At 43.8% G+C, this 27952-nt stretch overlaps 1 protein-coding gene and 1 non-coding gene across 4 annotated transcripts in view; both read left to right on the top strand.

The window, feature by feature from the left end:
* Window positions 1-27952, top strand: part of cacna2d2a (calcium channel, voltage-dependent, alpha 2/delta subunit 2a) — a 991061-nt gene that overhangs the window by 559128 nt on the left and 403981 nt on the right. The window lies entirely within an intron of this gene.
* On the top strand, window positions 15725-15831 carry LOC144682358 (U6 spliceosomal RNA). Its single transcript, XR_013577009.1, has one exon. It is a non-coding gene; the product is annotated as a U6 spliceosomal RNA (small nuclear RNA).

Here is a 27952-nt window from a genome sequence, read left to right on the forward strand (position 1 = left end):
ACAGTGTGGAACTTCAAGAGGACATAGACAAATTGGTGGAGTGGGCAGATAGGTGGCAAATGAAGTTCAATGTGGAGAAATGTGAGGTGATGCATTTTGGTAGGAAGAACATGGACAGACAATACAGGGTGAAATTTTGAGGGGTGTGCAGGAGCAGAAAGACTTGGGTGTATATGTGCATAGATCATTGAAGGTGGCAGGAGAGGTGGAGAGAGCAGTTAATAAAGCATATAGCATCCTGGACTTTATTAATAGGGGCATAGAGTGCAAGAGCAGGGAGGTTATGCTAAATTTATATAAGACACTCGTTAGACCTAAGCTGGAGTATTGTTTACAGTTCTGGGCGTCACATTATAGGAAGGATGTGAACACATTGGAGAGAGTGCAGAAGAGGTTTACAAGAATGGTCCCAGGGATGAGAAACTTCAGCTATGAGGATAGATTAGAGAGGTTGCGACTGTTCTCTTTGGAGAGAAGAAGGCTAAGAGGAGATTTGATAGAGGTGTTCAAAATCATGAGGCGGCTGGACAGAGTAGATAGGGAGTAGCTGTTTCCGCCGGTAAAAGGGTCAAGAACGAGAGGGCACAGATTTAAAGTGATTTGCAAAAGAAGCAAATGTGACATGAGAAAAAACGTTTTCACACAACGAGTGGTTCGGGGCTGGAATGCACTGCCTGGAAGTGTGGTGGAGACAGGTTCAATCAAGGCATTCAAGAGGGCATTAGGTGATTATTTGAATAGAAATAATGTGCAAGGGTATGGGGAAAAGGCAGGGCAATGACACCTGGCCATAATGCTCATTTGAAGAGCCAGTGCAGAAATGATAGGCCGCATGGCCTCCTTCTGTGCTGTTAAAATTCTGTGAATCTGTGGAAGTTCTTCCCTAGCCACGGGGAGATGTTGTTAACCCTGGTACTGGGCAGGCAACACAACCTTCAGATTTCCCAGCTGTGGCTGCAGAGAACAGCATTTAGGCCACTGAGTATACTGTCCCCCGAGCATTACCACATTCCTTTTCACTCCCCCCACTTGAATTGCTTCCTGTACTACGGTGACGTTCAGCTTATCCATCCTCATCCATACAGGCAGCAAGAACCTCATACCTGTTGATAAGGGCAAAGACCAAGGCTCATGCAGCACTGCACCTGGGAAATCCATACCTGCCTGATTCGCAGTGACACCCTCCTGTCCATGACCAGTAACCAAACCTAACTAAAACTTATTAAACTAAGGGCCTGACTCCTGGAAAAAACTGTCAAGGTAACTGTCCACCTCCTTTATGCCCTGCAATTCTCAGAATGGTTCTAAATTTGCAGATGGCACTGCAATTGCAGGTTACAGCTCACAGCAATCCTTCTATCCTAATTAGAAACTTAAAAATAGCTTCTTAGACATAAGGTCATTATTTATGTAATTTCTATTAACTAGATCTAAACTTTTAACGTATTAAATTAATCTCATTTTTCTGTTCGATCCTCAAAGCAAGCTAATCAATGGTTATTTATTCAAGCTTAACATCAAGAACCTGAACAATAGATATGTAGATCTTTAACCTATATACTTATTTTAGCATCCTTCTGTGACTTCACTCCTCTTTACGATCTATTCTGATTGCGATTCACCCAGCTCTGGGTGTCGAGGGAGGAAGAGGCTCTTCATGATTCATATTTTCAATTTGGGAGAAACAAGAGAAGTATCAGTGAGAGGAATTAACAGGGTTGTAATGGAGACAGAGGTTGGAGCCTCATGGTGAGACAGAAATCAGCTATCAGCTGACGAGTTTTCTCTTGTTTCCTGCTCAACAATGTGGAAAAGGCATTCAAAGGCCCATCCCAGATACAGGCTAATATTTCTCAGACCTCGCTTGCATATGGGAATTACAGGGCCCTCAGTGTGCACCTATTATCCTATAGGTATTAGTATGTTTTGCAGATATTCTACAAGGCCAAAACCTTGCTGTGTTTTCTGACATCTGATTACAGTGAAACAGGTACTCTACAGTTCTTAATGCAGCGTCTATTTATCAGCTACCATAATGCGATGTGTTTTGTTCAGTTAGGTTGATGTGTAAAAACCCATGCTTACAGGATAGTTCCATCAGGCTTGGATCAATCAGTATACTGTGAAAAGCAGCATTTATAATAAGAGCACATTGGGTTGGCGAAATTAACTGACTCTTAAAGCAGTTTGCCTTTGGTGCCAAATTGTCTCCCTCAATTAAAATCATGAGATCAGGTTAAAATTTCCTTTCGAATAATACCCATCTTCTGGCACTTTTTGGAATGGCAAATGGAATAAAATGGGATAGTAAGACCTCCCACCTCAAAGCTGCAAATGTAAATGTACACCAGAATTATCCTCATAAAAATATCACCAGTGACTGGCAAGTGTCTGACTTGCCATGTTTAAATGCTATAAAGTAAATGATGCTAATTCTTCTGCCCCATTGGTTCCAGCTTCTGCTGCATGTTACTAATGTCAGGATAGAGTGGCTGCAGGAATGCTGGTAAGGTATCCCTGAGATGGTACTGCTTTGAGGAGACCATTTTCTTTACTGCAACTGAAGGCTGGTCTTAACTTTCCTGCATTTGGTACTTTACCAGCATTTGTGCTGCATGTTTTCATCAGCTCTGTAGAAACTACAGCTTTTGACAGTGACAATTCTTCTGTTCCTATATTGTGAAGAGTGTTGAGGAATTTCAATTCTGTGGAGAAACTAGAGAATCTGGGTTGTTCTCTTAGAGCAGAGAAAGTTACAAGGAGTTTGAATAGATGTGTTATATGGCATTTTAATAGAATAAAGAGGGTGAAACTGTTTCCACTGGCAGGAGAGCTGGTAAGCAGAGGACAAAGATTTAATATAATTGCCAAAAGAACCAGAGGGGAGGTGAGGAGAAACCTTTTTACACAGTGAAGTATAACACCCTGCCTTGTAAGGGTGGTGGAAGCAGTCCCAATCTCAACTCTCAAAAGGGTTACACATGTAAAAGAAAAAAATGCAGGGTCATAGAGGAATAGCAGAGAATGTGACTAATTGGATAACTCTTCCAAAGAACCAGCAGAGTTTGAAAACCCTTTTCCTATGCTGTATGGTTTTGGGATTCTAGAAACAAGATGAATGAATGATAAAGATCAGATTGAAAGCATGTAGAATGAGACATCTCAGACAATGTTTGCTTCCTACATACAGACACCTACTCAAGGTCTTGCCTCAGAAAGTCACATTTTGCCCCCCAGAAGCAACTGAGGGCATATATCAGCTGCTAACTGATGACATGCAACCTACGTCCACTGACTGTAGCAGGTTACCACCGCCATAAATTCTTTACCACGAGTCCTTCCAGGCTGCAACTGGAGATCTTTAGAGTTTAGTCAGTCAGCACCTTACCATTGTATTAATCTCTTTGCATACACTGTGCAGTTTATTTCCATCCCAATAGAATCAGAGAGAGAGAGAGAGAATCTTTTACAGGCTGACAGAATTCCCATTGGTACAAGGAGTAATTGACAGAACATGTGTACCACTTTAAGAGTTAATGAAAACCCCCTCAATTCCTGGAGTAGGAAAGGCTTTCATTCTGTTAATGTGTGCCTATTGTGCAATGCCAATTAACTTATCCTGTGCATGAATGTTCACTACCCTAGAAGCTGCCATGATGCTTTAATGTGTCATTGAGCCAGATAAGCATTAATTCAAAGTCCACATGTCAGGGTGATTAACTGTCTCTGATTGCTCTTAGTCCTTATGGATATAACAGCTACTGCAAGTGTAATATAGCAGACTTTAGGTGTCTTATATTAGGTGGCTGGATAAATCTGGTGGCCTCCACATTACAGTCCTGCCAGAATCTTGAGACTCTGTACTACACAATTTTGCAATGACAAAAGTCTTTCTGTACTTGAAAATTGAAGGCGCTAATGAAGTGGGAAGAGGAGTGGAGAAGGACCTCGCTTCCAAAAACGTGAGGAAGGTGCAAAGGAAGAAAATGATGTGGGACAGGTTAGCCAGCAGCCAGAGATAGGAGTGTGCAACTAATAACCTGAGTAAACTGATTAAAATCACCAGGTTACTTGCCTGACCTCCAGCCATCAAGCATCTCAGCATCTGCAATTTTTATTCAGGTTTCTGTATGACCCACTATTATTTTAACGCCAGTCTGAATGGGAAAGTTGCTGTAGATTTGAGTAAAGTGATGATTCTGGAGTAGAAGAGGCTCTGTTGGACCTCATATTCCCCTCTTACTAGACTCTCCCAGAGCTCTCTTCCCCTGCAGCTAACTGCATGTCAGCAGGTGGGCAAGGTTTTTTCATTCATTCATGGGAAGTGGCCAAGGCCAGCTAAATGCATTTGTGAACCGCTGCCTTAAACTGCTGCAATCTATGAGGTGTAGATAAGGAAGGAGATTCTGGATTTTGATCTAGCAACGATGAAGGAATGCCGATACATTTCCAAGTCAGGTTGGGTGCGTGACTTTGGGGGAAACTTGGAAGTGGTGGTGTTCCCATCCGTCTGCTGCCCTTGCCCTTCTCAGTAGTGGAGGTTGGAGTTTGGAAGGTGCTGTCGAAGGAAGGTGAGTTGCTGCAGTGCATCTTTTAGATGGTACACACTACAGCCACTGGGTGTTGGTGATGGAGGGAGTGAATGTTTAAGATGGTGGATGGGGTATCAAGGTATCAATCAAGCAGGCTGCTTTGTCCTGGATGGTGTCGAGCTTCTTGAGTATTGTTGCAGCTGCACTCATCCAGGCAAGTGGAAAGTGTTCCATCACGCGCCTGACTTGATGGTGGACACGCTTTGGGGAGCCAGGAGCTGAGTTACTTGCCTTACAATTCTCAGCCTCTGACTTGCTCTTGTAGCCACATATTTATGTGGTTGGTCTGGTTAAGTTTCTGTTCAATTGTGACCCCAAGGATGCTGATGATGGAAGTTTCGATAATGATACTACCTTTGAATGTCAAAGGGAAGTGAGTAAATTCTCTCTTGTTCAAGATGGTCATTGCCTGGCACTTAAATGGTGCAAATGTTACTTGCCACTTATCAGCCCAAGCCTGAATATTGTCCAGGTCTTGCTGCATTTGGACATGGACTGCTTCCGTATCTGAGGAGTTGCATATGGTACTGAACATTGTGCAATCATCAGTAAACATCCCTACCTCTAGCCTTATAATGAAAGGAAGGTCATTCATGAAGCAGCTGAAAATGGCTGGGCCTAGGACATTACCTTGAGGAGCTCCTGCAGTGATTTCCTGGGGCTGAGATTATTGACCTCCAACAACTGCAACCATCTTCATATGTACTAGGTATGACTCTAACCAGTGAAGAGTTTTCCCCCTGATTTCCATTGATTTCAGTTTTACAAGGGCTCCTTGATGCCACACTTGATCAAATGCTGCCTTGATGTCAAGGGCATTCACTCTCACTTCACCTCTGGAATTCAGTTCTTTTGTCCAAGGCTGTAATGAGGTCAGGAGCCGAGTAGTGAGCATCAGTGAGCAGATTATTGCTGAGTAAGTGCCACTTAATAGCACTGTAGAAAACACATTCCATCACTTTGCTAATGATTGAGAGTAGACTGATGTGGCAGTAATTGGCTGCATTAGATTTGTCCTGCTTTTTGTGAACAGGGCATACCTAGGCAATTTTCAACTTTGTTGGGTAGATGCCAGTGTTGTAGTTGTACCGGAACAGTTTGGCAAGAGGTGGGGCTACTTCGGGAGCACAGATCTTCAGCACTACTTCTGGGATGTTGTCGGGGCCCACAGCCTTTCCTATAGCCAGTACTCAGTCATTTCTTGATATCATATGGAGTGCATCAAATTGACTAAAGATGATCATCAGGTGGAGACCTCTGGTTGCCTGATTTTTAACAGGCTTGCAACAGTTTCCTATGCACTTCCTGCCCATTCTGACTGGGAAGTGAACCGGCACCATTTAAATGAGGCTGGGAAGGTAAAATCGCCTGAACTTGTTTCCTGCTTTACCTGGTGAGGTTCTAACTGGCAGTTCCCCTTTTCAGTTGATGATCATGAGCATGTTTTTCCTTTGGAAGGAGAGAACACAATTTTCCAGACTTGTGAATCACAGACATGAAGCTTATCAGAGGTGGCAGTGTATGGTCCTTTAAGCAAGTGTCCTTGAAGAATAACTCAACCTCCTTTGACTGAGAGTTGACAAGGTTGTTTTGAGTAATGATAGTGGTTGAATGCTTGCAGAGGTTGTCATTTGAGATTCTGACATCTCAATGCTGAAAGAGAGAGTACAAGATACAAGGTGATGTGTGAACCAATATGTGTGGTACAGAACAAAAACAGAATTACCTGGAAAAACTCAGCAGGTCTGGCAGCATCGGTGGAGAAGAAAAGAGTCGACGTTTCGGGTCCACATGACCCTTCAACAGAACTGAAGTATAGTTTGGAGAGGGGTGAAATATAAGCTGGTTTAAGGTGGGGGGCGGGGGGAGAGAAGTTGAGGGCGGGGTGGTTGTAGGGACAAGCAAGCAGTGATAGGAGCAGATAATCAAAAGATGTCACAGACAAAAGGATCAAAGAGGTGTTGAAGGTGGTGATATTATCTAAGAAAAGTGCTAATTAAGAATGGATGGCAGGACACTCAAGGTACAGCTCTAGTGGGGGTGGGGTGGAAAGACTGACAAGGTATTAGTTGTAGATTTAAAAATAATGGAAATAGGTGGGAAAAGAAAAATCTATATAAATTATTGAAAAAAAAAACAAAAGGGAGGGGGAGGAAACGGGGTGGGGATGGGGGGAGGGGGAGTTTAAGATCTAAAGTTGTTGAATTCAATATTCAGCCCGGAAGGCTGTAAAGTGCCTAGTCGGAAGATGAGGTGCTGTTCCTCCAGTTTGCGTTGGGCTTCACTGGAACAATGCAGCAAGCCAAGGACAGCCATGTGGGCAAGAGAGCAGGGTGGAGTGTTAAAATGGCAAGCGACAGGGAGGTTTGGGTCTTTCTTACGGACAGACCGCAGGTGTTCTGCAAAGTGGTCGCCCAGTTTGCGTTTGGTCTCTCCAATGTAGAGGAGACCGCATTGGGAGCAATGAATGCAGTAGACTAAGTTATGGGAAATGCAAGTGAAATGCTGCTTCACTTGAAAGGAGTGTTTGGGCCATTGGACGGTGAGGAGAGAGGAAGTGAAGGGGCAGGTGTTGCATGTTCTGCATGGGCATGGGGAGGTGCCATAGGTGGGGGTTGAGGAGTAGGGGGTGATGGAGGAGTGGACCAGGGTGTCCCGGAGGGAACGATCCCTACGGAATGCCGCCAGGAGGGGTGAAGGGAAGATGTGTTTAGTGGTGGCATCATGCTGGAGTTGGCGGAAATAGCGGAGGATGATCCTTTGAATGCGGAGGCTGGTGGGGTGATAAGTGAGGACAAGGGGGACCCTATCATGTTTCTGGGAGGGAGGAGAAGGCGTGAGGGTGGATGCGCGGGAGATGGGCCGGACGCGGTTGAGGGCCCTGTCAACGACCATGGGTGGAAAACCTCGGTTAAGGAAGAAGGAGGACATGTCAGAGGAACTGTTTTTGAAGTTAGCGTCATCAGAACAGATGCGACGGAGGCAAAGGAACTGAGAGAATGGGATGGAGTCCTTACAGGAAGCGGGGTGTGAGGAGCTGTAGTCGAGGTAGCTGTGGGAGTCGGTAGGCTTGTAATGGATATTGGTGGACAGTCTATCATCAGAAATTGAGACAGAGAGGTCAAGGAAGGGAAGAGAAGTGTCAGAGACGGACCCTGTGAAAATGATGGAGGGGTGGAGATTGGAAGCAAAATTAATAAATTTTTCCAGGTCCCAACAAGAGCATGAAGCAGCACCGAAGTAATCATCGATGTACCGGAGAAGGAGTTGTGGGAGGGGGCCGGAGTAGGACTGGAACAAGGAATGTTCCACATACCCCATAAAGAGACAGGCATAGCTGGGGCCCATGCGGGTACCCATAGCCACACCTTTTATTTGGAGGAAGTGAGAGGAGTTAAAGGAGAAATTGTTCAGTGTGAGAAGAAGTTCAGCCAGACGGAGGAGAGTAGTGGTGGATAAGGATTGTTCGGGCCTCTGTTCAAGGAAGAAGCTAAGGGCCCTCAGACCATCCTGACCATCCATCTGTGTGGTACAGAATGTTTATTTGCACCAGTACCTTGGCCACCCACTGATCAGGTCAGTCACTGTCTTTCTCTCCCTCAGCTGTGTCACTCACGTCCCTCTGGTTGGGTTGGTCACTCAAGTCACTCGGTCACTCAAATCTCTCTGATCAGGTGGATTACACAGGTCTCTCTGGGTGGGTGGGTTGCTATTGTCTCCCTAGTCAGGTGGGTCACTGATGTCACTTTGGGTGGGTGGGTCGCCCCGTGTCTCTTTGGTTGGGTGGGCCGCCCCGTATCTCTTTGGTTGGGTGGGCCACCCATGTCTCTTGAGTCAGGTGGGTTGGAGTGGATTAGAGTCCTGGCCCCTTTTTGGGACTTTTTCGGATCAGGCGTACTCCTCAGATGATCACTCTCACTCAAGGTTGAGAAAGACAGATCTCAATGACACTTGAATGGGTCTTAAGAACTGATCTAACTCTCCCCAAAGGAAAGGAACCAGCAGAAAATATTGTACATGGAAGACAATTTGTATGAGACATTTTGTAGATTATATAAAAGTTTATCAAAAAATATGTAATTCACGTTTGATGGGAAAGTCAATCGGAACATTAATAGTTCTAGGAAGAGAAAATATATTCTTGTTTCTAACACAGAACCCCAGTTTTAAGACGTAAGTAGTTGTTACATTAAGTTAGTTAAGATATCCATCAACATTTAAAGCAGCATTTACTTGGAATCCCTGAGTAGAAAGCTGCAGAGTTTAGCGAGATACCTCTATCCCAATTAAGGGGAGAGTTATCGTTGCTGCACCACAGTAGCACTACCTTTATCGTGAGAAATGTTGGAGTGAATCCAATTAATCTAAAAACCTACTCTATGGTTCCAATATTTATCCTGTTTCTCAACTGCATAGCCAATATTTTTTATGTGTGGGTGGGGGTATAACCCCCTGAAAAATAAGTTTGCCCCCTTTTTCCCAAATAAGGCTGTCAATTTCTAGTTAAAATCCAAATTATTTAATTCATAAGAAAAGGCTAACCCAGAGGAATCTGTGAGCACCTGTCAACATCCTCAGAGCTGGAAGGTTGCTGAGAGGTGCAAATGGTTGTAACTTCCTCGCCACACAATGGTGTCTTCAGATTAGAACTCGGTTTCCCAGAGTCCCTTGACAGGTGATTTAGGAGAAATCAGGTTATCCATTCTTAGACTGTGGTAACTTACAATGATAATTTACAAAACCTGTATTATCAATACCTTACTGAGGTGATGTATCCATGATTTTCAGGAGCCAGTTCCTGTTTTTCAGAAACTGCCTTGTGTTACGGGATGAGAACAGTATGCCACAGGATGTTGGTATCCTTGAGCACAAAGTATACCCAGTCATGTTTATGAACTTTTTTTCCTTTTACAGGCAGATAAACCTGTTTTGAATTTTCTAATTCCTACTTAATAAAAAAATCGCTGTTTTAATCTTATAACCCCTTATGGTTGGATTCCTTCACAGGGTCACCTGGGCCTCTCTGGGTGAGTGGGTTGCTAGTGTCTCCCTAGTTGGATGGATTACCCATGTCCCTCTGGGTGGGTTGATCACCCTATGTCCTTCTGGATGGGTGAATCACCCTCTGTACCCCTGGGTGGGTGGATCATCCCGTGTCTCTCTGGGTGGGTGAATCACCTGTGTCTCTCTGGGTGGGTGAATCACCCCATGTCTCTCTGGGTGGGTGGATCACCCCGTGTATCTCTCAGTGGGTGGATTACCCCTGTCTCTCTGGGTGAGTGCATCACCCCGTGTCTCATTGTGAATGGATCACCCCCTGTTTCTCTGGGTGGGTGGATCGCCCCTTGACTCTCTGGGTGGGCAGATCATCCCATGTCTCTCTGGGTGTGTGGGTCACTATTGTCTCTCTAGTTGGGTGGGTCACTCACCTCTTCCCTGTCCTTGATGTAAATTGGCTTAATTTGAAAGGAATATTGTTAATAGAGAGTATCTCACTAATTGTAGTTAGATATTTGTAGATTATACAAACTCGCTGAGGCTTGTTCATTCTCCCAAATCCACAACCTCTACTAACTAGAAGGACAAGGGCAGCAGGTACATGGTTCCCCTCAAAGTCACATACCACCTGAACATATATCACCGTTCCTTCATCATCCCTGTATCAAAATCCTTGAACTCCCTGCCTAACAGCATTTTGGGAGCCCGTGCGTCACATGAACTACAGCAGTTCAAGAACATAAGACATAGGAGCTAGAGAGGGCTATTTGGGCCTTCGAGCCTATTGCACTTCATAATAACATCACGCCTGATCTTCTACCTCAACTCCACCTTCCCGCACTATCCCCATATCCTTTAATTCCTATACCCAAAAATCTATCAACCTCTATCTTGAATATAGTCAATGGCCTGAGCATCCACAGATCTGCGGTGGAGAGAATTTCAAAGATTTACAACCACTTGAGTGAAGAAATTTCTCTTCATCTCAGTCCTAAATGACCAACCCCTTATTTTCAGTCTGTGAGAACATGTTCTAGATTTTCCCAACCAGGAGAAACATTTTCTCAGCCTCTAACCTGTCAAGACCCTTAAGAGCTTAATATTTTTCAATTAGACCACCTCTCATTCTTTTAAACTCCAGGGAATATAGGCTTAGTATACTCAATCACTCCTCATAAGTACCTTATCCGAGGAGCTAATCAAGTGAAACTTTGATGCAATCCCTCTAGGGCAAGTATATCCTTTTTTTCACTGCCTTCCTCCAGAACCACTAGGGATGGGTAATAAATTCTGACCTTCCCAGTGATGCCCATCTCCCAAGAATGAATGAATAAATAAGCAGCAGGAGTATGAGGGAGTCCAGGGAAGCATTAACTTCCCAACAGCTCAATGCCCTGGAGTGACAGGTAAATAGAAATATCTTGATTCGGGAAACAGCGCGTCAGTTGCTGCAGGTTAACAAGGTGTCTGCCAATACATCAGTGAAGCAATTTGTGGAAGAGCCCAAGGGGGCAGCTGTGCAGCCACTTAACTAATGAAGCTTTCAAACACTCAGCACTCAGCCTTCATCTTACTTAGTCATCAATATTTCACAGGCTCACTGTCTAGACCTGAGCCAGTGTGGAAGAATCCACATCATGTCCTCAGATCTGGATGATCCTGAGCCTCTTTCTGTGCAGAGTTTACTGCACAATTTTTTAGCTAAAATCTCCATGGTGAATGAGACTGAGAGTTTCAGTGCCCATTACTAAGAACTGCAGTCAGTTCCATTGTACACACAGAATTTGCTAGATATAGGGCAGAATTTTACAGCAGCGGGATTTCATGCCCAAGTCAATGGAGTTTAGAATGGCTCACCGCATTTTACTGCCCGTTCCCGCCATGACGGGGCCATAAAGTTCCGGCCATAGAAATATTCACAGATACACCGGTAGGCACAGTGCAAAGACAGAGACTGCCATAACAACAGGCACAGAAAGATAAACAGATGCAGATACATGGGGAAGAGCAGGCGGAAACAGACACAGAGGAACTGAAACAGAGACTGAAGTAGAGTGACAAAAAATACAGAAAAATAAAACAGAAAAAGATTGACAGAGTGATTGGCCAGACAGGGACAGGCACAACAGTAAAGGCAGGGTGACATTTACATAGCGAAACAGACTGGCAGAGTGTAATAGTCACTGACAAACAGAGAGATCAATGTAAATTAGCAGAGATTTGGCACGTGTAGACCATAAAACTGTTAATAATGGGCTCAAAATCCTAATGTAAAAGAATGTGTCTGCAGTTTACAGAGGATTTGACACAGAGCAAGGAATGAATGGTTTGAGAGGCTAAAGATTAAAGGGTGATTATAGAGCAGGCTTTTAGAAGCCTTTTAAAGGCCAGAAAACTGGTAGCAAGGTGAACTATCAGCTTGACAGTGGAGTGAATGGGTTGGGGTTGAAGGAATAGAAGGTGCCATGATACCCTGGCTTTGACTGAAACTTGGTTAATGGTCCCAGCACCATATCCCATACTGAGGCCTATCCATTTGGCTACATTTTCCATCACCTTCTTTCCTCCCTCTGTTGCTGCACTGAACAACTCCTCATTTTCCATGGTCTCAATCTTTGTCTAAATACCCTTGTCCTTTCTCCTCTGAATTCACTGACCCCCCAGTCTTCATGAAACCTCTCCCTTCACATAAACTCCTCTACTGATACACACAGCCACCTCCTTGGCCTTGCCATCTCCCTTGACTTCCTCCCATGGTCTCTATCATGGACAAGCCAATGTCTGACCATTTGTGTCCTCACCACCCACTTTCCTTTATCCTTTTTACCTAATTCTTTCGTTGCCTGTTGCTGAAAAAAAAAACTCCCTTTATAAATCCCTATCTTCTTCCATTTGGCTCTCTATTCACCATGATACCTCTGCAGGGGTATTTACAGGGGTAGAATGGTATTGTCACTGGACTAGTAATCAGAGACCCAGGGTAATGCTCTGGAGACCCAGGTTCGAATCCCACCATGGCAGATGGTGGAATTTGAATTCAATAAAAATCAGGAATTAAAAGTCTAATGATGACCATTGTTGATTGGCGTAAAAACTCAGTTGGTTCACTAATGCACTTTGGGGAAGGAAATCTGCCATCCTCACCTGGTCTGGCCTACATGTGACTTCAGGTCCACATTGTGGTAATGTGGTTGACTCTTAAATACTCTTTGAAATGGCCTAGTAAGCCAGTCAGTTGTATCAAACTGTTTCACGACCTATAAGGAATGAAACCAGATGGATCACCTGGCAGCGACCAAAGCACTGGAAACGACAACAGCAAACTCAGCCCAGTTGACCCTGCAAACTCCTCCTTACTAGCATCTGGGGGCTAGTGCCAAAATTGGGAGAGCTGTCTCACAGACTAGTCCTCCTTGGACAAGCACGTTCCAAACCGACGACCACTACTATCTAGAAGGACAAGGGTAGCAGATGCATGGGAACACCACCACCTGGAAGTTCCACTCCAAGCCAAACGCCATCCTGACTTGGAAATATATTGCCGTTCCTTCACTGTCACTGAGTCAATATCCTGGAACTCCCTCCCTAACAGCACTGTGGGTGTACCTACTGCAGTGCTTCAAGGAGGCAGCTCACCACCACCGTCTCAAGGGCAATTAGGGATGGGCAATAAATGCTGGCCTAGCCAGTGATGCCCACATCGTATGAATGAATTTTAAAAAATGTGCTTAGGCAATCCCTCATGTTGACCTTTGATACCATTTCCCAAGTAAGTTCTCTTCTCTCTCTCATCCCAGTCATTTTCCCCCTGACATGGCTTCCACCTTCGCTCCCTAAACTCCAAGGAATGGAGATCTGACTGATACACAAAAGGTTTAGCCACCTGTCGAAAAATTTGACTGGACCACATCAGATGGTGTCAAGCCACACTCTCCTGTGCTAATGTACTACCAGAGGATCATCCAGACATTGCAAAGTGCTTTACAATCAGTGAAGTACTTTTGAAATGTAGTTACTGTTGTAACATGGGAAACCATAGCAGCTAATTTGCATGCAGCAAAGTCCCACAAACAGTAGAGAGAGAATGACCAGTTTGGTGGCGGTAGTTGACTGATAAATATTGGTCAGGACTCTTGTTCATCTTCGAATAGTTACAAGGGATCTTTCGCTTCCACTTACACTGACCAGAGTGCAGTTTAACATCTCATCCAAAAGCAGCACATCCAACAATGCAGCATTCCCTCAGTACCATACTTGAGTGTCAGCCTAGATTACGTGCTCAAGCTTTTAGACTTGGACTTGAACAGTCTTCTGATTCAGAGCTGAGAGTACACTTGATCCAAGGCCAATACTTTGCACAATTATCTTATGGTTCCTTACAGAGGCACAGATATTCTTTTTATAACTGTGCTATTTTGACAAGGTAGTCAGTTACACCGTGCAAGTCTAAATCAGTGTCACTTTGAAAAAAAAAGGTCACTTCATCATCAAGCACTTACATGTTAAAAAAAAGAGTGCAGAGGTAGGAATACTTCTAACATGTCAAGCATTTTCAAGCAAGCTATAGTACAGGTTAGCTTGAAGTGAAATATTTCCAGGTCAGATGCAGCGTGCATTAGTTGTAGTGTAAAGCTCTCTCTACACTGCTTCATCAAACACCTCCAGGGCAGGTACAGGACAGTGTTAGATACAGAGCAAAGCTCCCTCTACATTTTCCCAATCGAACACTCCCAGGACAGGTACAGCACGGGATTAGATACAGAGTAAAGCTCCCTCTACACTTACCCTATCAAACACTCCCAGAGTAAGTACAACATGAGGTTAGATACAAAGTAAAGCTCCCACTACACTGTCCCCGTCAAACGCTCCCAGGGCAGGTACAGCACGGAATTAGATACAGAGTGATGCTCCCTCTACACTGTCCTATCAGTCATTCCCTGATCAGGCATTGCTTGGGGTAGATCCAAGGTTAAACCTCTGAGTCTCAGCTGGCGCAGCTGTCAGCACTTGCTCTGTTGAGTCAGAAGGTTATCAATTCATAATACCTATAGTGTAGATAAACTTTCCCACATCCTTTTTATAGGATAGAGTGAATGTTCCTTTATTCTGCTAATTGCAACTTTAATGAAAAGATGTGTCGTTGGCTCTCTCCATACGTTTTTTACTAAAAATGGCTCTAGAAACTTCTCTGAACCCTCCTAACTCTGTGGCGGTATTGTTGCTGACTCAATGAAAATAGAAACTGATCCTTTAAACTCACTTTTCTCCTCTAACTTACCATGACCATTCCACTAGTTGTCTTTAAGCCTATATGTCATTTCTTTGGAACTCGGCTTTTGAACATTTTGTCAGTTCATTTGTCAGAGCCATAGATATATGCCTTCTTGGTTCATCAGCTAGTTTCTCTCCACCACTGTGCATCTTTCAATTCACAAAAGGCATCATTTCTTCACCTCTTCCAAAACCAATCAGCCTATGTTATTACCTTACATTCTAATGACTCCGCCTTGCCTCTGCTGTATCTGTTTTTACTTGGCCAAACTGTTTCCTGTGATCACAAGTGAAACACCCACATCTGTCTCCATAGCTGAAGCTGCCTCCAAGAATTGTGTATCTCATATTTCTTTAGCCTTTATTAAAGCACTTTGTCTTGCTATAATGTTGCCCTATTTAAGTGCAGATTGTGGAATTTTCTGACTGTTTGCCTCCACAAACAATCAGTGCATGTTAAAGATAATTGACTGAATGTTGTACAGTTGTGATGCATCGACAGCTGTGATAAGATGTTACTATAGCCTATAAAGTGTCGAACTAAGTGCACTGCTCTGGGCTGGGGCAGTTGCAGGGTTATTATAAGTAGCCTCAATGACCTGAGGGTTCACAAAGAGAAAGTCGTGCAGGGTGTTAACAGGATCCCAGCTGTTTGGTGAAGCCAAAACCAAGACACAGCTTTTCTTTATTGAGAGAGTTTATTGACTTGTTCAGTCTCACAGTTCTCCTCCCACTCAACCCAGGGGAAGGTGGTGGCATAGTGGTAATATCACTGGACTAATAATTCTAGTGGCCCAGGCTAATACTCCGGGGACATGGGTTCAAATCCCACCATAGAAGCTGGTGGAATTTTTTTTTAAAAAGTGCTCGCTTTGGCAGCACATATACTAAAATTGGAATGATACAGAGAAGATTAGCATGGCCCCTGTGCAAGGATGACACGCAAATTCGTAAAGCGTTCCCACTCAACCCAGTGTCCCAGCTATCTCCTATTTAAATATGCTCAAAGACAATTAACACCCATTACCTGTTTCTCTTAACCTTAACAAGAGACATAATTGCTTCATCTCTTGGGTTGACATTAACAACTCTCAACAATGTCATTGATAAAACATTGACACAGGGCTCCCACCCCTGATTGTTACCTGGTGCCAACTGTGCAAGAACAGATGAGTGGACAGTTAACCTCCATTGAAAAGTTTTCCAAACACTCACAGGCATGATAAACAACCACTTGGGCAGCCTGACATCATACCCAAGTAAGGTATCGGGACAGGAGGGACAACTGCAAGAGCAGGGGGCAGAATAGGATAGTGCAGTGTTTAATTCATTGGAATGTTACTGTGGAATAATTCACTGGATATAACACAAGTATAGCCAGTGGGATTGCCAGGGTTCTAATACTGTTTTTTTCATTCTTATTTGCATAATGTAATGATGAGCACAGCAGCAAAGCAGTATTTCAGCTCTGTAAATATATCCTGCCTGTCTGTTGGATTGACACCACAGCTTCACGCTGGCTGACTTCAATAAATAAATCTCACAGCACAGAGCTCGCAACACACTTCCTCAGATACACGACTCTTTTTAAATATGAAATAAACTTTCCCTGCTATTAACTGCAGGTACCCTTTCACTTTGTCATCCTTTTAACCAGACACAGGGCCCCTACCTAAAGCTTTCAATGAGGGGATAGTAATTATGTGGCAGTGCAATTTCCAGAGGCTGTGACTTTAAACTGGTTTAGTGACTTGTTCCCAGTTCAGCAGCTGTCTTTATTGAATTGTAAATACCCTCCATTGTTGTCATTGCTCATTCCCAGGCAGCGGGTATTGTCAAATAGCCCCACCCAAGGCTCTGTTTTACCTATGTGTTTTAATTAGCAGCTGCCAATCCTCCTGCCTTTTCCTCTTCATTGCTCATCATTCAGAGCTGTCTTCATTTCCCGTCATTCACTGTCTCTTCTGAAAGTAATCAACAGGCAAATGCTGATGTGCTTCAGACTGGAGGCTGTTCTGTGCTGCTACTTAAGTAAAGCTTCAAATGCAGACTGCAATTTGAAACATGTTCTGTGCTGATTGGACCTTGTTGAACTTGGGCCAGCTGCTTGGAAAAGAGTTGATTCTGATTGCTCCATCTTCTCGCTCTCTGGCGCACACAATAGTGAGGGTGAGAAGTGGGGATTGTATCAAAGGGTTAGCTGCTAAATGACAAGGAGACCTCAAGGTGACTCCCTGGAAATGTTTCAAAGTTCTGACAGAAATCAACAAAGTTGGTTGAGGTGAATTTTCAACTGTGGTGAAAGATTCAAATATAGGCTTAAAATGAGGAAGAGTCAAAAGGGAAATAGAGCCAAAGTCTTTTCACCCAGAACAATAGCCTATTTACAGAATAAGCCACAGGAATGGTAATGAGGTGGGTTCAAGAGACAATGGGTAGATCTTGACTTTGTGCAACACAGTGAAACAGCGATAGGCATTGCAGCCTGTTTTACATCTCTTGCGATTTTACTTCCTATTGACTTCAATGCACATAAATATAGGGAGAGGTGCACAATATGCTGCCGACTCGCTGTCACCAATTTTACACAATCGCACAAAGGTAAAATCTATCCCATGTAGTCTGGAGAAAAGAGGGATTGAAAGGCATGATGGGCATGTGGGTAGTTGGAGTGGATTTATTGGAAGGAACTAAACTTGGAGTTAGTGCTCTTGAATATTACTTTGTCCAGGAATTGCTGAAGATGCTTTGTAAAATAAAATGATTTGAACTTGGTGGGATAGGCATCATGGCATGATTCATTTCAGCTGAATGGCTTGTGCATTTAATAAAAGGCAGTGATGAACCACAATGTTAATTTATGCAGTACAAGTGTGACTCCTAACCCTTGATAGTTTCCTTCACACACTGGATGTTGACCCTTAATGCTGGCATTGAGTGAAGGCACCAAGGTCCTTCAAAGGTTTATAATGACACCTCTATTCAGTGACACATCCAGGTCTGACTCTCACACCACAGACAAAACCAGAGCCCTGCACATTTAACTGAGACCTCAAACAAGCCTCAAGAACCTGAGCTGCTCTGTCAGTTATTGTTGAATTAACTCCCTATGATTTTTAGTTTGTCATCCCCATTCACCAACTCTTCCTTCAACGTTCAGTATCATCCAATAGTATAGAAACAGTGTAGGTCTGGAGCATTACTCCTGTATCTCCCCTCAGTTTCCTTATGTGGTTCTACAATGAGCACAACTTCATCCCCTTTCCTAATAGGACTTTATTCAGCTCTTTCTTGAACTTTGGCATGGCTTTCTGTTTCAACACCTCCCAGTAATCTGGTGCACAATACTGTCATCTGCAGAGTAAAAATAAGTTGCCTAAATTTTCCATTTTCTTTTGACATTTTTAATTTTAAATTGTATTACTTCATCCTTGAAAAGAATTTTCCTGGATCCAAATTCTGCTGTTCACCTCACAGTCAGTTGTAGCATGCTTGTCAGGAAGAGGTGACTTTTGGTCTATGGTTCCCAAATCTTTCCACCACTGGAGTTTTCCTCCCCTGTCTGGATCAGTTGTGGACTAGTTGATTGAGATTGATTCCTATGATTAGTCAACAACTCTATTATTGTTGTATCATATATTATTGTTGTATCATACATGTACTAGGAAGGTAGGAGAATTAGATGGACCTCTGCCTTTTTTCATCTAGCAATCCCCATGTCTGCATGTTCCTGTTGACAAGGGGACAAAGCCTAATACAGTGGTTTCACAGTTTCCTATCTTCTATCTGCAATCTCCGTCCCATTTTCAGGAACGTAACAGCAATAAGACTCTGCTTTCAGAATTTTTTGTAGAAGCATTAGAGGTGATCTCATACGAAATGTATAAAATTCTTCAAGGTTTTGACAAGATAGATGTTGAGAGGCTGTTTTCCCTAGCTGCAGAGTCTAGTACTAAGGCTCATAATCTCAGGATAAGGGGTCAGCCATTTAAGTCTTCATTCAGAGGGTTATGAATCTTTGGAATTCGCTTTTTCAGAGAGTTCTGGATGCTCAGTCATTGAGAATATTCAAGTCTTTTTTGGGCACTAAGGGAATCAAGGGACACTGCAGGAAAGTGGAGTTCGTGTAAAAGTTTAGCTGTGATCTTATTGAATGAGGATCAAGGAGCTCAGCCACTGTGTGCTGATTGCTGCAGAGCAGGCCGAGTTGAGTTGCAGCCCGATAGGATAGGTGGACCTTGTTTAGAATAACACAACTTCCCTTTGAGTTTGCAAACTCTGTTCTAAGTCTAAATGGAATAGGGCAAGTCTGGCATTACTGGGAGTGTGAATTCTCACTGTGATTTATACCAATTCTGTAAAAATGTATTCAAAAAGCTGAAAATGCAAAACAGACCTCACTGAGGATAAATTTTTTTTAAACTCTCAAAAAATTGCAATAGAACCTTGGAAAATTGACTTTGATTCCTGCTGTGCCTGGAAATCTGGTTGTGATTTGAAGGGTGTCTCTGAGAAGAGCAGGAAATGTGCAGCGTAAATGGCAAGGTTGCACAATGTGGGGCAGTGCCATTATCATGAGTGGAGAGATCGACAGACTGAGCATTCACAGCTCTTTAGGGTAGAGAATCCCAAAGATTCACAATCTTGTCAGATGCCCAAAACTGCACTTCCAGTGTCAGTAACAGGCCCAGTTAATGATATGCGCGCTGAGTAAGTGCTAACATTCACTGATTCTGTCAGTATCTGAGGATACTGTTGAAAACAGGAGCACCAGGTATTAGCATTGCTGGAACTGATTGCAATAAACGCATATAACTGGCCAGAGATATAAAGATGAAGACCTAGTACTGTGGGTTTAGCAATCATAACTTTGGCGACTGGACCCTTCACTGTACAAATTAAAAACAGCATACTTCATGTGATCCATCTGTTGTTGAGAGGCAGACAGGCTCTGTGTTCATTTTAAGGTCAGATACTGACAGAATCAGTGAATGTTAGCACTTACTCAGAACGCATATCACTAATTGGGCCTGTTACTGACACTGGAAGTGCAATTTTGGGCATCTGACAAGATTGTGAATCTTTGGGATTCTCTACCCTAAAGAGCTGTGAATGCTCAGTCTATCTCTCCACTCATGATAATGGCACTGCCCCACATTGTGCAACCTTGCCATTTACGCTGCACATTTCCTGCTCTTCTCAGAGACACCCTTCAAATCACAACCAGACTTCCAGGCACAGCAGGAATCAAAGTCAATTTTCCAAGGTTCTATTGCAATTTTTTGAGAGTTTTAAAAGAAATTTATCCTCAGTAAGGTCTGTTTTGTATTTTCAGCTTTTTGAATACATTTTTACAGAATTGGTATAAGTCACAGTGAGAATGGCAAGCTTCTGATTGCAGTTTCTTATTAACATGCTCTGCCTAATTTGCATAAGTGGTGTTTGAATGAACTGAAAATGTAATTTTCATGCTTTGAGAAGGAATGTACTGGTGTTAGTTCAGTGCTGTCCTTGGGCCCTGATTGTACTGATTTTCACACATTTTTACATTTGACTGCATTAATGATACTTGCAGGAAATTTGAATAAAACTTAACATTGGCAGAATAGGTACGGGGCTGATTGTAATTTTGGATCTAATCTCAGGGTGACACCAAGAGAAAAAATTCCAAACCCAGTGTTTCATTGGAGGCTGGCAGTCCCAGAAAAACAAGTCACACCTGCCTCCATATGAAGTTGGGGAGGCTGTCCAGGTGAGGGACAACTGGAAGATCAATCAAAAACTTAATTTAAAAAAAAGATCTTGCTCCTTACAAAGTGATGCTGGATGGAGTTTTGAGGGGAAGGGGGAGGGAAGGTACTGCTACCCTTCCCAAATGCAGGCAGACTGCAGACAATCCAAGTGCATGAGGCCAGTGGGCACCAGTGATAGGTATTAATGCTTCATGTAACTGAGGTGTCTACCCACTGCCCCTGTAAACTCCCATGGTCTCAACACTGGAAAGCAACAGCAGGCAAAGTCCCAGTGTCCATGCTGGGATTGTGGGTTATCAGAACTAGGTTCTTTTTACAGTCATACTGGGATGGGCAAGGCATCACTGGACTGTCTGAACTCCTCAATGCAGATCCTTGTAGCACTCCACGATGGCTAATGTAATTTCTATTCCGGCGGGACTAAGGGATTATGACCTGGCAGATTGGCTGATGGCCTATGCTTTAAGTGAAAATAAGTAATTGCTTGTTGTCCCAGGTTCCAACTCATCAACTGCTGTCTGCATAATTAGTAATACAGATAACAAACCACTGTGTGTAATCATTCAATAATGGAAAAAACATGACAGCTACTTCTTACTCCAGAGTTTACTGTAGTGTGATTATTCCAGGCTATTTTAGGTAAACAGCCTTCAGGAAATATGGGAAGCTTGTCACTTTCTTCCATCTTGGGTTCGAAGGGGCATTTACCCTGTGGGTGGCAGAGGTCACATTTGAAGATAATACTCTGAAATTTCCATCTGTTTTCCAAACTCTCAATGATGCTTCATCACAGGTAATAAATAGAAGATGGTGACCTGATTTATTCGAGGGGTCAACTGCCTCCTGTCGTAACTCACCAAAATCCACTGAAGAAAGGCAAGGACCCACTTACCCTGGGCCCTGACTTCTTGGTCATCTTCTGCAGGGCAGTCTCCCTGCCCCTGCCCCCAACCCCGCTCCCCTGGCCCCCCACTTACAAAGCCAACAAGACTAAGTGGGCTGTGGTGGGGATACCCTAAACCTGGAGTTCCTGTTTAACCTGGCTTAGAAGGGACCCTGGTCTTAAATATCCTAGAGTGTCACTGGGGCACAAATTAATTACGTGGCTAATGTACCACACAAGTGCCAGTCACTGACAAAAAGAGAGATGAATATAAATTAGCACAGAGATGGGCCCAACACCTGTGCAGATTAGGCCAGGTCGTCCTGCTTCCAAATGATTATGTTTTGCATCCATTTTGCACCTGATAAATGGGCACACTACATACCAATTTTTATTGCATCATGGATCCATGATGTTCAATCTATAAGAGCAGTTACATGTGTATCTCCTGTCCACAATGTGCTTGAATCTGGGATGTTTCTCCTGGTTTCAGGCCTGTGGTGAAGGTCAGTCAGCTGGTGAAGGAACCAAAACAATGGAACAGTGCTTGTATCATGTGGTAGGAGATAGAAAATGATTTGACTTGGAACTGAATACCCTGCACGCCTATGGCCCACGGATCTGCTCATCATGCTACATTGAAGGCCAGTTTCTTTTCCCAACAGGAAATATATCATAAGCTGTGAAGGAAAGTTTGTTATGCAACCGTATAATACTACGTTCCCTATTGATTAGCAGAGCTTTGAAGCCCAGGACTTAAAGGATAATAAATAGAAGTGTATAACATCTTAAGTTAAATTCAATGCCTGCCATGCTGTTAGCAGGATGCCATGCTCAAAGGTGATTGAGGGTCTAATCTAAGGCTGACTCCCACTCCCTTCATTATGGCCCCTGCTGACAATGTGAGATTGTTAAGTTCCATGAGAAACCTTTACTACATATAAGGATAGATTCACTAATCCGGTTTGCCCTTTGATTCCCTTTTGGAGGTACAGGGCTATGACTTGACCCTGTGACAAACACAGGAACTCTGATCCCCATTTTTGTTGAAGCTGGAGTAGAGGTCAATTTGACCAGAATTCACACAGCAATTGTTTCAGAGTCCCTCAGCATAGGGAGACCAGGGTATGCAAAGCAGAGTTTTCCTGTTTCGCCACTTTCAAAAGAGCCTCGAACATGAGAAGTTTATCTGCCTGAACCTGGAGATGTACAACAGGAATTTAATCAAGAGATAAAAACAAAAAACTACTGCGGATGCTGGAAATCCAAAACAAAAACAGAATTACCTGGAAAAACTCAGCAGGTCTGGCAGCATCGGTGGAGGAGAAAAGAGTCGACGTTTCGAGTTCACATGACCCTTCAACAGAACTGAGTATAGTTTGGAGAGGGGTGAAATATAAGCTGGTTTAAGGTGGGGGGTGGGGGGAGAGAAGATTCTTCTCTCCCCCCACCCCTCACCTTAAACCAGCTTATATTTCACCCCTCTCCAAACTATACTCAGTTCTGTTGAAGGGTCATGTGGACTCGAAACGTCGACTCTTTTCTTCTCCACCGATGCTGCCAGACCTGCTGAGTTTTTCCAGGTAATTCTGTTTTTGTTTAGGAATTTAATCAAGCTGATCAATGCAGAGAACTTAGCTTTGGAGAAATTCATTAACAACAAGAGTACAGTCTCTGTTCCTAAGTCGCCACCAACGAATATATTCTCTGGTATCAGTTCAAATGAATGACCAAATTGGATTATTAGGGAACTCTCCACAATGCGTTCCACAGAATGAAGTCCCTAATATAGAGCACTGACTGACATTGTATGTTATAGAGACTACTGATTGGCAGTGTGTTATATAGTTACTAATATAGGAAGATATTTGAAGGGGATACGGACTGATAGTGCGTGACATAGCTTTTGATGTAGGAGCAGGACGCAGAGCAGCAGTGTGCTTATTTTTATTCATTCATGGGATATAGATGTTGCGAGCAAGGCCAAAATTTATTGTTCATCACTAATTACCCTTGAGAAGGTGGTGGTGATCGCCTTCTTGAAGCACTACAGTCCAGTTGGTGTAGGGACACCCACAGTGCTGTTAAGAAATGAGTTTCAACATTGTGAAATAATGGCATTATGGTTGCAAATCAGGATGGTGTGTGACTTGGATGGGAACTTGCAGGGAGTGGTGTTCCCATGCATCTGTTGCCCATGTCCTTCTAGTTGGTAGAGGTTGAGGTGCTGTTGAAGGAGCCTTGGCAAGTTGCTGCAGTGGATCTTGTAGATGGTACACACTGCTGCCACTGTGCGATGGTGGCAGAGGGAGTATATGTTTAAGCTTGTGGATGGGGTGCTGATAAAGTGGACTGCTTTGTCTTGGATGATGTCGAGCTTTTTTGAGTGTTGTTGGAGCTACACTGATCCAGGAAAATGGAGAGTATTCCGTCAACTTTCCTGAATCGTGCTTTGTAAATAGTGGACAGGCTTTGGGGAGTCAGAAAGTGAGTCACTTGCCACAGAATTCCTAGCCACTGACCTGCTTTTGTAGCCATAGTATTTATATGTCTCAGTGTAACGCCCAGGATGTTGCTTTCAGGAGATTCAGCGAGAATAATGCCAGTGAACATCAAGGGGAAATAAAAACAAAAAACTACTGCGGATGCTGGAAATCTAAAACAAAAGCAGAATTACCTGGAAAAACTCAGCAGGCCTGGCAGCATCGGCGGAGAAGAAAAGAGTTGACGTTTCGAGTCCTCATGACCCTTCAGCAGAACTAAGTTAGGAGAGGGGTGAAATATAAGCTGGTTTAAGGTGGGGGTTGGGGGGTGGGGGGTGGTGTGGGGTGGGGAGAAGTTGGGGGGGGTGGTAGTAGGGACAAGTAAGCAGTGATAGGAGAAGATAATCAAAAGATGTCACAGACAAAGGAACAAAGACGTGTTGAAGGTGGTGATATTATCTAAGAGAATGTGCTAATTAAGAATGGATGGCAGGACACTCAATGTACAGCTCTAGTGGGGGTGGGGTGGAAAGACTGACAGGGCATTACAAGTATAGATTTAAAAATAATGGAAATAGGTGGGAAAAGCAAAATCTATATAAATTATTGGAAAAAACAAAAGGGAGGGGGAAGAAACGGAAAGGGGGTGGGGATGGGGGAGGGAGTTCAAGATCTAAAGTTGTTGAATTCAATATTCAGTCCGGAAGGCTGCAAAGTGCCTAGTCGGAAGATGAGGTGCTGTTCCTCCAGTTTGCGTTGAGCTTCACTGGAACAATGCAGCAAGCCAAGGACAGACATGTGGGCAAGAGAGCAGGGTGGAGTGTTAAAATGGCAAGCGACAGGAAGGTTTGGGTCTTTCTTGTGGACAGACCGCAGGTGTTCTGCAAAGCGGTCGCCCAGTTTACGTTTGGTCTCTCCAATGTAGAGGAGACCGCATTGGGAGCAACGAATGCAGTAGACTAAGTTAGGGGAAATGCAAGTGAAATGCTGCTTCACTTGAAAGGAGTGTTTGGGCCCTTGGACAGTGAGGAGAGAGGAAGTGAAGGGGCAGGTGTTGCATATTCTGCGTGGGCATGGGGAGGTGCCATAAGTGGGGGTTGAGGAGTAGGGGGTGATGGAGGAGTGGACCAGGGTGTCCCGGAGGAAACGATCCCTACGGAATGCCGCCGGTGGGGTGAAGGGAAGATGTGTTTGGTGGTGGCATCATGCTAGAGTTGGCGGAAATGGTTAGATTGCCTCTTGTTGGAGAAGGTACCTGGCACCTGTGTGATGTAAACATTACTTGCCACTTATCTGTCCAAGACTGAATGTTTTCCAGGTCTTGCTGTATGCAGGCTTGGACTTCTTCATTATCTGAGGAGTTATGAATGGCACTGAACAGCACAAACTTTGGTTGGCATCCCCAATTGTGACCTTATGTTGGAGGAAAGGTCATTGATGAAGCAGCTGAAGATGGTTGAACCTAGGACACCACCCTGAGAAACTCCTCCAGCGATGTCTTGGGGCTGAAACAACACAATAATCTTCCTTTGTACTAGGTATGACTTCAGCCAATGGAATGTTTTACCCTTGACTTCCAATGTGTCTAGTATCATTACCGATATACAATAGGGCATTGACTGGCTGTGTGTGCTATAGGGGCAGTTCAGAGATAGTCAGAGGATGATATAAGGCTGGATTTTATGGGGTGCCGTATTCCCCGCCCCGACTAAAAAGTCTCTAGGGAAACTGTCCAGCAAAAAGCCAGCTGCCCACAGCCATTTGACATTGGAAGCAGTGTTAATTGCATAAGGTAGAGACTTCCATTCCCATCTGGGGAGGAAGTCCCACCTTCAAGACCTGCGGTGTATTCCCAGCAGCACCAGGTTCAAGCAGTGGCCACTACTGGGACTATAGGCAGTTCCTGAGCAAGAAGAGGTTATGGAGCCGGACTTCAAGGTATGTCCGGGGTATCAGTGAGGCCTGGCTGGCACACAGGTTGAGAGATGGTGGCATTGTGGTAATCCAGAGGCCCAGATTAATGCTGTGGGGACATGGGTTCAAATCCCCCATGGCAACTGTTGGAATTTAAATTCAATTGATAAAATCTGGAATTAAAAGCCAGTCTCAGTAATAGTGACCATGAAACTCTTTTGTAAATTTTTGTAAAAACCCATCTGGTTCACTAATGTCCATTAGGGAATGAAATCTGCTGTCCTTACCTGATCTGACCCATAACTGCCCTCTGAAATGGCTGAGCAAGCCACTCAGTTCAAGGGCAATTAGGTGTAAGCAACAAGTGTTGGCCTTGTCAGCAACGCCCACATCCCATGAAAGAATAAAAAAACACCAGCAAGGGGGGGTAAGGGGATGGGGGGCTGGGTTTGAGAAGCCAGGGGGAGAGTTAAAGGGTGGAGTATGACCTTGAGGGGTAGTGCCTCCAATGGGCACAGGGGTCCCCTAAAGGAGGTCATCCCCCCCACCCTTGTCCAACACTAGTTTGTGCAGTAAAAGCTATTGGATTCCCCAAATGACATGGGCCTACTCCTGCCACAGAGAAAATAGGAGCGCTGGTACAATGAGACACTTAAGTGGCCATTAATTGGCCTCAATACGCCCAAGGGCGGACACGTTGTAAAATGGAAGACAGGTTAGGGGCGGGCAGGGAGGCAGTTGGAAGACCAGAGCTGTATTTTATGAGGCTCCTGCTCCTCATAAAATCCAGCCCTAAGTTACTGATACAAGGACAAAGCATTGAATTGTGCTATATAAGATAGATACTGATATAACGACAGTGCAGTGACTGGCAGTGTGTGATATAGTTACTGATATAGAGACAGATACAGGTGGAGTTTGTCGAACTTAACTTTGAACAGCTCTCTTTCACCTCATTTTATAAACTATTACGGGAAGGAGGGCAGAAACTGTGCAGGAATTGTTTAGGAGGTGAAATGTTTTGGAAGGTCACATCCAATCTCAAATTAAGCAAATGGGTTGGAAATTGTCCGTGGATTAAATCTCTGCATTAGCCTTGTTGTGGAGTAGCCAGTGTGTGCCCTATTCATGTGTTGATGAGATGAAGGAGCTGTTGTTAATCTCCACTGTGGTAGGTGACTTTCTTGATGTGTTGGCTTTCATACTGGGTTGTGTTAATGATGAGAGTTGTGCTGCTAAATGAATTGTGTATGAAATAATGATATTTTACAAGTCAAGAGTCTGGTGCTAAATCATGCATATGGAGTGCATCATTCCAGCTAATTAATTTATGCGCTCTAAACACTTTATATTACTTGTAAAAATTTTCACCGACATGGAGATACTATCTGAGATTGTGGCTGGTCCATCATCAGAGGGGATATTCCGTCCCCCACTCCCCTGTTCTGATGAAAGGTCATGGATCTGAAACATTAACTCTGTTTCTCTCCACAGACTTTGCTTGAACAGCTCAGTTTTTCCAGCACTTTTGTTCTTATTTCAGATTTTCACACGCTTAAGCCCCACTTGTTGTGTTAATTTTGCCCCTTTTCTATCTGGTTACCTGTCTACATGTGAAAGGCACAGCAGCCAAGGCTGCTCTGTCTGTATTCATCTTGTAGTTGGGGCACTCAAACAGTGAGCAGACTGTGAACTAGGTTTAGTTTAGCCCTCCTGAACCCAGGGACAGTGCCAGCAATTATGACCAGGAACTCTTTAACTGAAGCTGCACGAGCCCAATAAAGCCAACATTTATCTCTCCTAGTCTGCTCATTGCTTTAACAGTCAAGTATTTTGATGATGTGAAACATTTGTAGAATTGAATTGAAAAATTGCTTATTCCCTTCCAACTGAGAATCAGTCCACAATGTCAGCCAGATGTTATTATTGCCCATTCTGTCTTGTTCTCTTAATATAGTGCTGTTTATATTTACAGCCTGTCCAGTTTGTGTCTGTCATGGCGGATCCTTAACTTTCACTTTGTAGTTACAGTCCGTCATCACTGACTGTTGGCTAACT

Source organism: Cetorhinus maximus, chromosome 6, assembly GCF_964194155.1.
Source record: "Cetorhinus maximus chromosome 6, sCetMax3.hap1.1, whole genome shotgun sequence".
In the NCBI taxonomy this organism is placed as follows: Eukaryota; Metazoa; Chordata; class Chondrichthyes; order Lamniformes; family Cetorhinidae; genus Cetorhinus; species Cetorhinus maximus.